Source organism: Lissotriton helveticus, chromosome 1_1, assembly GCF_964261635.1.
Source record: "Lissotriton helveticus chromosome 1_1, aLisHel1.1, whole genome shotgun sequence".
Classification (NCBI taxonomy): domain Eukaryota; kingdom Metazoa; phylum Chordata; class Amphibia; order Caudata; family Salamandridae; genus Lissotriton; species Lissotriton helveticus.
Window position 1 is genome coordinate 1,032,106,138 of NC_136057.1, and position 8,226 is coordinate 1,032,114,363.

General features: G+C 43.6%; 1 protein-coding gene across 3 annotated transcripts in view; it reads left to right on the top strand.

Moving 5' to 3' along the window:
* Positions 1-6,717, top strand: part of TNPO3 (transportin 3) — a 1,288,661-nt gene extending 1,281,944 nt beyond the window's left edge. For 2 of the 3 annotated variants that reach the window (XM_078677785.1, XM_078677786.1), the window contains exon 23: positions 5,484-5,896. The gene's annotated coding sequence lies outside the window, so the exon portion shown is untranslated. Of the gene's footprint in view, positions 1-5,483 lie in introns of all 3 variants that reach the window. The other variant, XM_078677788.1, reaches the window with a different exon arrangement.
* The last annotated feature ends 1,509 nt before the right edge of the window (positions 6,718-8,226 follow it).

Consider the following 8,226-nt stretch of genomic DNA (forward strand, 5'->3'; position numbering starts at 1 on the left):
TGTATCTCTCTCTGGGCAGCACGCAAATACGGGTGCGGTATCTATAAATCAAGAGCAATAATACATACTGGTTACAAAGTCTACTTACAAATTTACGGTTAAATACCTGCATACCAGTAATCAGCTCACCTTATCTTACACCTACATCTTCCAAGCCCGTTTCCGATCCTCTATTTTTTCCAAAAAATAATTCCAAAATAGACGCGTGTTCGTGTTCTGAAAAGAAACAGCATGGTCACGCTACAGTAAGTCCATACCATCAAAACCTCATCTGCGGTAGTCCATGTTATTCAACCGAACTACATTACACTCTCACCTTCGTTTCCAACTCAATTCCAAACAAATCCGGCGTGCTGCACAGGCGCCATCTTGTAATGGCTTTAAATAGCGATATTCTATAGGCGCCATCTTTGAGTGGTAAAAATACATTCTAATATTATAAATTTAACCACATCCCAGGTCATTAATAATTATGTAAAATTGCGATATCTCGTCAGTAATCAGTCGGTCTCTAGTACCTAAATCGCAACCTAAATATTATCTTAAGTAATTGTCCTGGTTTATTATTATTCCACAATCTTCCCTCGTGTTATGAAGTAATCTAATCCATAGTATAACCTACAAAACGATCGACCCATTTGGCCACATTCCTATCTCTAATGCCTCATATTTCTAAAATCAGTAGAAGGTGTTTACATATCTCATTGCCATGTCTAGGAAGGAGAAATAGAAGGGGGGAGCGGGGCGCGAAAAAGTTGATACGAGAGGAGAGCAGGGGGAAATGTAAAGACGAGAGCTTAATCCAGTTACTCAAACCACTAAATCATCAAAGCTTCTTATAGCATATATACATACAATTCTCATATAATCCATCTATTAGAGCAACATACATATGTTACATCTCTTAATAAGATATGCATCTTACTTGTCTCACAATTTAAGCTAAGCAGGGTTACTATACAGTTCCAATCAAAGTAAATCTCATTTCATTCCTGACCAAGGTAAAATTCAAATTCATGATCAATATTTAAACCTTTTTCAACGGCTTTTAGCTTCATTAACCACATCACTTCCTTCCTTCTTAGTTGCAGTAGTCTATTGCCCCCTCTGGGGTCTCTTCTGATGTGGTCAATCCCATGGAAACTAAATACATGTTTATCCTTTGCATTATGGTTTCTTACCATGTGAGAAGCAATAGGGTAGCGTGTGTCTCCATTATTTAGAGCTCGAACGTGCTCAGCCATTCTGTCTTTCAATCTCCTAATGGTACTACCCACATAAATCATATTACATGTACATACTATCACGTATACTGCGCCGTTGGAGGACATAGAGCTTGTTGTTCCAGTGCTATGGTCCGACACATGCTGGCCAGGTTTCTGTATTCTTGGGAGAGAGAAACTGTCTAGTACTACGTCCAGACCGCAGGGGTCTGCCTCTAGGGCACTCCATCTTGTGACTCCTGAGACCTTAGCTCAGGCTTTCTTGAGCATCCGTGTCCCCTCACAGGTGACTTAGAGCGGGATGTGGACTCCTTGCAGCTGTGGTTGACTGATAGGCTGAACGATCTTGCCCCGGTGCGGGCGCCTAGGGCTACTTTTAAACGGGTCTCTGCTCCGTGGTTCACGAGGCGCTATTTTCCGCCCGCCGCCAGTGCAAGGTGGCTGAGAGAGTTTGGCGCTCCCAGTATGACCCGGTGGCTAGACTTGCCTATAGGACTGTTATTAAAGCCTACCACCGTGATATCCTTCGCGAGAAAAAGGACTTTTTTGCAAGGAGGATTGAAGCAGCTTCTAATTTCTGCAAGGAGATCTTTACTGTGGTAAGGGAGTTCATAACCCCTAGATCTAATCTCTCTCAAACCTCTCCCTCTGAGTCTTGGGCCTGTGACCTCGCTCAGTTTTTCACTAATAAGATCAAATTGATCCAGGACTCCTTTTTGGTGAAGTCAGTGGAAGTTCATCCCTGCAGTGGGCTGGGTTAGATTCTGTGCCTACTCCTGACTCTGTCATGTCGGTTTTTCCGCCCATTTCTCTTCCTACATCTGTGGCACTTTTAGTTAACCTTAAATCAGGGTCTCCACTAGACCCTTGCCCGGCCAAATTCTTGGCGCGGATGGCCGATGTGGTTAACCCATTGATCAACCCACTTTTGAACCGCTCCTTGAGGGAAGGGATGGTCCCGCTGGCCTGGAAGCGGGCTATGGTGATCCCCCTTCTCAAAAAGCCGGGTTTAGACCCTGAGGCGCCGGCCAATTACAGGCCTATATCGCTGCATCCAGCGTTGGCAAAAATTACGGAAAAGCACGTTCATAGTGTGCTCTCCGTCTTTCTGGAGTCTAACAATTTGCTGCACCCATCGCAATCTGGCTTCCGGACCAATTTGAGTACCGAGACGGCGTTGTTAGAAGTGTCTGAGGCTATTAGGGAGTTCTTGATTCTGGAGGCAAAGCCATGCTTGTCATGCTTGATCTGTCGGCGGCTTTTGACACCGTCCCCCACGAGGGGCTCCTCGCCAGACTCTATAACATCGGTCTGAGGGGGACGGTGCTCAGCTGGTTTACATCTTTCCTAGCTGGCCGTCGACAAACGGTCTGGGTCCCCCCGGGTTCTGCTGAGATGCCGCCACTGGGAGTCGGAGTTCCGCAGGGTTCTGTGTTGAGCCCGACTCTTTTTAACATCTTTATGACCCCCTTGGCGGCACTGGCGGAGTCTTATGGGGCCCAGATTGTTTCTTACGCCGATGGACACCCAGCTTCTCTTCACATGTAGGAAAGGGGATGATTTTGATGAAGAGAGCATTCGGGATTGTCTCGGGGCAGTGTTCAACTGGTTCCAGCGGAGCAGCCTTAAATGTAACTCTGACAAGTCGGAGGTGCTGTTTTTTGGTTGTGCCGCGGATCCTGATTGGCAGGCATGGTGGCGACGGATATGTTCCCCCCAGCTCAGGCATCCCAGGTGGCTAAAAACCTGGGAGTTAAGATCGACAACAATCTGACTATGCGATCTCAGATTCTCTGCCTCACGGGCTCATGTTTCGGCATCCTTAGGATGCTCCGGAAGTTCCTTCCTCTGCTCTCTGAAGAGCATAGGAAGATTTCGGTGCAAGCTCTGATTGGCTCCAGATTGGATTATGCCAACGTGCTTTATCTGGGTCTCCCGGATTATCTATTGCAGCGACTACAGGTCGTGCAGAATTCCGCGGCGCGTGCCATTTTTGGCCTTCACAGGCGGGCCAGAGCGTCCGGTCTTTTACAGTCACTCCATTGGCTGCCTATCCGTAAGCGTATAATTTTTAAGGCACTGACCCTGGCCCATAAAGCGCTCTTCGGTCTGGGAGCTAAATATCTCCAACGTAGGCTTGCTTTTTATTGTCCTGCCAGAGCATTACGCTCTAACTCTTTGTCTCTGGCGGTGGTGCCTCGAGTCAGGAAGGCCCGGATGGGTGGGCGTTCCTTTGGTTTGAGGGCGCCCCAGCTCTGGAACACTCTGCCATTGGCCTTACGTTGCACCTCCAATCTGCCTGTCTTTTAGGAGAGGCCTAAAAACCTGGCTTTTTACTCTCTAGTCGTGTGGTCTTGTTGTTTTCTGAATATCTGTGTTTGTTATGTTTTTCATGAGCTGCCACGACAAAGCGCCGGGACACTCCGTTGGAGTAGCCGCGCGCTATATAAAATAAAGTTAACATAACATAACATGGTATCACAGTTAATGTACATTGTGAAAGTATGATCCCCTGTGTTGTTGTAATTAAAAGTAGCCACTTTAGTTTTGCCCACCTACATGAACTGCATTTCCCACATTTATGAAATCCATTAAGTCTTTAAGACAACCAGTCTGTACTTTCTACTTGTCTAGGGTAGCTTGGGCTAATCAAATTAGATAAGGTAAGAGGCTTTTATGATGGGAAAAAACGTTCTGCCTGGCTGGTCAGCGAGCTTCAGGCTTTGTCATCCAAGCCTCCATGCCTGAACATCTACCCAGACAAGCTGGTTCTTTCCACAAGAGCTTTCTTTCTGCTAAAAGTTTTCCCTCCCTTTCATGTGGGTCAGTCCATCACCCTGTCTACTTTTTGCGCTCCTCCTCAGGAAGAGGAGTGACTCCATATTCTGGAGCAAAAAGAGCATTGTCGTTCTACCTTGACCCCACAAAAGAATTCCGGGTGGACAACCAACTCCTAGTGCGGTATGTCTGAGAAAAGATGGGAAAGGCTCTGCAGAAACAGACCATCTCCTGATGGATCATGATCTGCATTAAAATCTGCTAGGCATTGTCCAAGAAGTAACCGTCTGAGTGCTTGCATGCTCCTTCCAGCAGAGCCAAGGCTGTGACCACTGAGTTAGCACGGAGAGTCCTGATCCTAAGTTCTGCCAAGCGGCTGCATTCGTTCATTAAGTACTACTGCCTGGACATTTTGATTCATAGGGATGAGCACTTTGCTTGTTTGTTCCTACAGGATTTTTTGGTGTGAAATTGTTTCGCAGACCCTCTTCCAGGTAGGTATTGCCTGGGGAAATCTACAACGGCAGTCTCTATCAGATGAACATTTTACTTACCTTCGGGAACGCCTTATCTGTTAGAGACTGTCCAGCTGCAGATTCCTTATCGACCCCAACCCCCCTGCCCCCACCCCCATCCTCCCCGCTCCGCTAACTGATATCTTGGGACAGGGCTTTCCCGTTTCAGGGCCATAGTTTTCCACATTAGTGGTCCGTGTTCTTCGGGGCTCCGCGCTCCTGGTGTAGAAAGTCTGTGACATCAGCATTCTGGGGTGGCGCCTATATAGGCACCGCACAGGCCACTTCTGGGGCAGCCGGTAATACCACGAGGAGCCGAGCGACACCACCTAACAGCGTGCATGGGTCCTGCTCATGAAAAAATTCCAAATCTAGTCTGACACCTGGGGGATAATTCTGAGGTGAGGAATATGCGGCTAGAAGTCTATCAGGAAAGGCTTTACCAAAGGTAAGTCACTTGTTCTTCTGATACTTACCAATCTGAGGACATGCAGTATGTTTGAGGGAAAGTTCGAACGATTTAGCACTAAAGTCTGACTTTTTTCAAAGGTCTAGTACATATTTTATGGTTCCTACTTAGCATGTTATGATTATATTTGTCTTGGTGTCAGAGTGGATTTGAGTGTATGTTAGAAAAAGTTAAAAATAAATGTAAATCATGTGGTGGTATTTCAGCTGGTTAGTGAGCTCAGAGTTTGTTTGCCTGCCACTTCTCAAGATATTACCAGACTTGTATGTCAGGTAATGTAATGAAGATGTTTCATTGAGCAAGTGCATTGTAGCATGCACATTGTTGAAGTTTCATCTACTTGATCTATGCATTTGTCTATGAATAATTGGGTGGCTTAAATGTTGAGCTCCTGCATTCCGGTACCTATTGCCCATCACTGAAGTCTCAATTAAGAAATGTGTTGAGTACTAAAATGTGTTCAAACTTTGACACTATTTTCCCTTCCCTCTCGTATAGGAATGTCTATTATCAGAAGACAGGTGAAAATGACAAAAAAAAGTATCCCACAATCAGAAAACTTCATTGTGGATGAAGGCTTTCACTCACGCTAGTGCGTAATGCCAAAATCGAAGCGGAAAGGAGCTAATCGAAGAATGAGAAGCGCTTCGCTTCGAGAAGGCGATCCTGTGAAGTTACTGCTTGTGAGTGAAGAAGGAATGCTAAAGAAAAAAACAAAGATGCAAACAAGAGATAATAGATGGCTGCAGCCTGGCCGTATGGCATCGTGTGAAGAGGGAGGAAACTGGTTTCCTTGAAGAACTCATTTTAAAAATTTAAAAAATAAAGAAAAAATGGAAAAAAAACAGAAGAAACAAAAATATAATTAAAAAAAAGTTGGAAGAATTTGCCTGGCAGCAAAAGAAAAAATGGAGCTAACTTTCTGTGAAATGAAAATACATTTACTTAATGGAAATGTGGAAATTGGAGGAGGAAAGAAATCAAATTAGCCTGCGTGGAGGGGAAGGGAAAGATGCATTTTTTGCCTGCTTCGAAGATGGGTGTCTCAGTTGCCTTTCCACCTCAATTCAAATGGGGAAGTAAAGATGCAAAATGTGTTCCTTCTCTCCCTGCCCCTTCCTTCCCTCTCTGTGCCTTCCGTCGCTCACCTTGCTCATCCAACCCTACCTCTTCCTGATAAAACGGACTTGAGTAGTTGCACAGTTTTCATAAGGCAAATGTAAGTTTCGCCCTATGGAGCACACCTTTTGAAAGTTTTCTTTTTTTTGTTTGTTTGTTTTAAGTATCAGCTGGAGAGCTGTTTCTGATCGTTCTCCTGGACTCGACTTCTGCCACATGATTTTTCATTAAATCTTGTAACAGCCTCTACAAACAGTGCTTGCTTTTCTGATTGGGCTGTTATTTGTATTTTGTTTTTTTAATTTTGGTTATGGTGGGCTGAGTTTAGTGTTCAGCTATACCATGACTGGCATGTTTTATTCTAGTGAAATCCAAACATTTATTAACGTAAAATTTAATTGGAAGGTGTCGGGTGGGGTGGGTTATGGATTGGACAAGGAAAATCATTTAAATTGGCATAAAACTAAATTGCCCCACGCAGGCTTTAGGTTTCAAGCGTATGCTGTTCCGTCTGGTGTTGTAGCCATCTCGCGAACAATAAACGAAAAAACATAAACTAAAAAAAAAATAAGGAAAAAATAAATGAAAAAAAATTAAAATCTTAATACATTTTTTGACTCACTTGTTTCCTTTAGTTTACTGTGTGTATTTACCCCAAGTGTATATGTGTAATGATGCAGATCTCATACTAGTCAGTGATTATCTGTGGTTCTTCATGCTTTCCTGCATTTGTTTGGGAACCTTGCTCCATAGGAGACCAGGCTGATGCTCTAACTGGAAGAAATGTGGATGATCTAGATCTATGTATGTCCTCTAACAGCAGCTGACCGTGCTTGACCCTTCTTCCTTAGTGACACCAACTACTAGTGTTTGCACCTGTTTGGATCAGAAACTACTCTTGTGCCACATTTTACCTCTCCCTTTGTCAGGTTTGGTTGTACTTAACTTATTAAGAAATAAGTCTGTATTTTGATTTTCGTTCAGGGTCCGAACATTTGATCCTGGCTGTGATATTTATTCATTGAAAAAGTATGCAAATTATTTTAAATAATGCAGCCCTGCATCATGAAGTGATGAAACAGTGGGAGCTCTAGTTACTGATCTGACAGATGTTCCCTCTGGAAGTGAAATGGATCTATAAAGATGCTAGTAATATTTGTGATGTTATTGTCTGCGCCACCCCACCCAAAAAAGACACACGGTTCTGGAGCTTATTGCACTGTCACTCTTATTTTTATTAATTGTTTTTATACCGTTTTAAAAAAAACTTTTTTCCGCAATTGGTTGCAGCCCAAATACTTTCCAGTAAATCTATTTTGGCACATGATTCTGAATGTAAGCTGTGTTAGGGAAAGGAAAGTTTCTGTGATTTGTGTACCCTGGGTTTTGTGGGGCACCAGAAAGTGCGGATATGAGGCAAATCATTTTGCACCGTTTCACTATCAGAATGGTTAGATTTAGCCCTCTGTGATGTTCATTTTTAGTCAGTTTTAAATGTTTGTGGTTCTTGAACATAGCTAAAACAGACCAGGATGATCAGCCAGGCAGACTTCACAAGTGACATAAGAGCCATGAAGGCACATTATTGCCTACTGACCATTCTGATAATGTTAACAATTAGGTTTTTATGTAGACGTCCAAAATCGTATCTGAATGTAAACATTCCCAGTGGGTGAATTTTCAAAGTCTGCTGGCCTGTATGCAGTGAGCAAAAAGAATTAAGGCCTGTACTTAGTGTTTTTTTTTTTTTAAGCCTAATTTATTTTCATAGCGAGACGAACCCTTATTACTTATTTATTTAGATTCTGATTGAGAATCAGTTCGACCCACTGCTAGAAAAAACATGCCAAAGTATAAACATAAACCAGGTACTGAGTTATCCAACATTTCTTTTATTTCTCTTAATTTCAGAGTTTTGTATTTCAAGCAGCCATTCAAATTTGATGGACTTACACTGTGATGAGGAATGGCTGTATGTGTGTGTTATGCAGAGCAGTGTTATTTCTTGATCATTTGGTTTACTAGCAGTGCTGCAATATTAGTAGCTACTCCAGAGCTCAGCCCTCTAAATGGCGGCAACCACGTCAGTTCGCCTGTGCCCCCCCCCACACTGTTTTTCTTA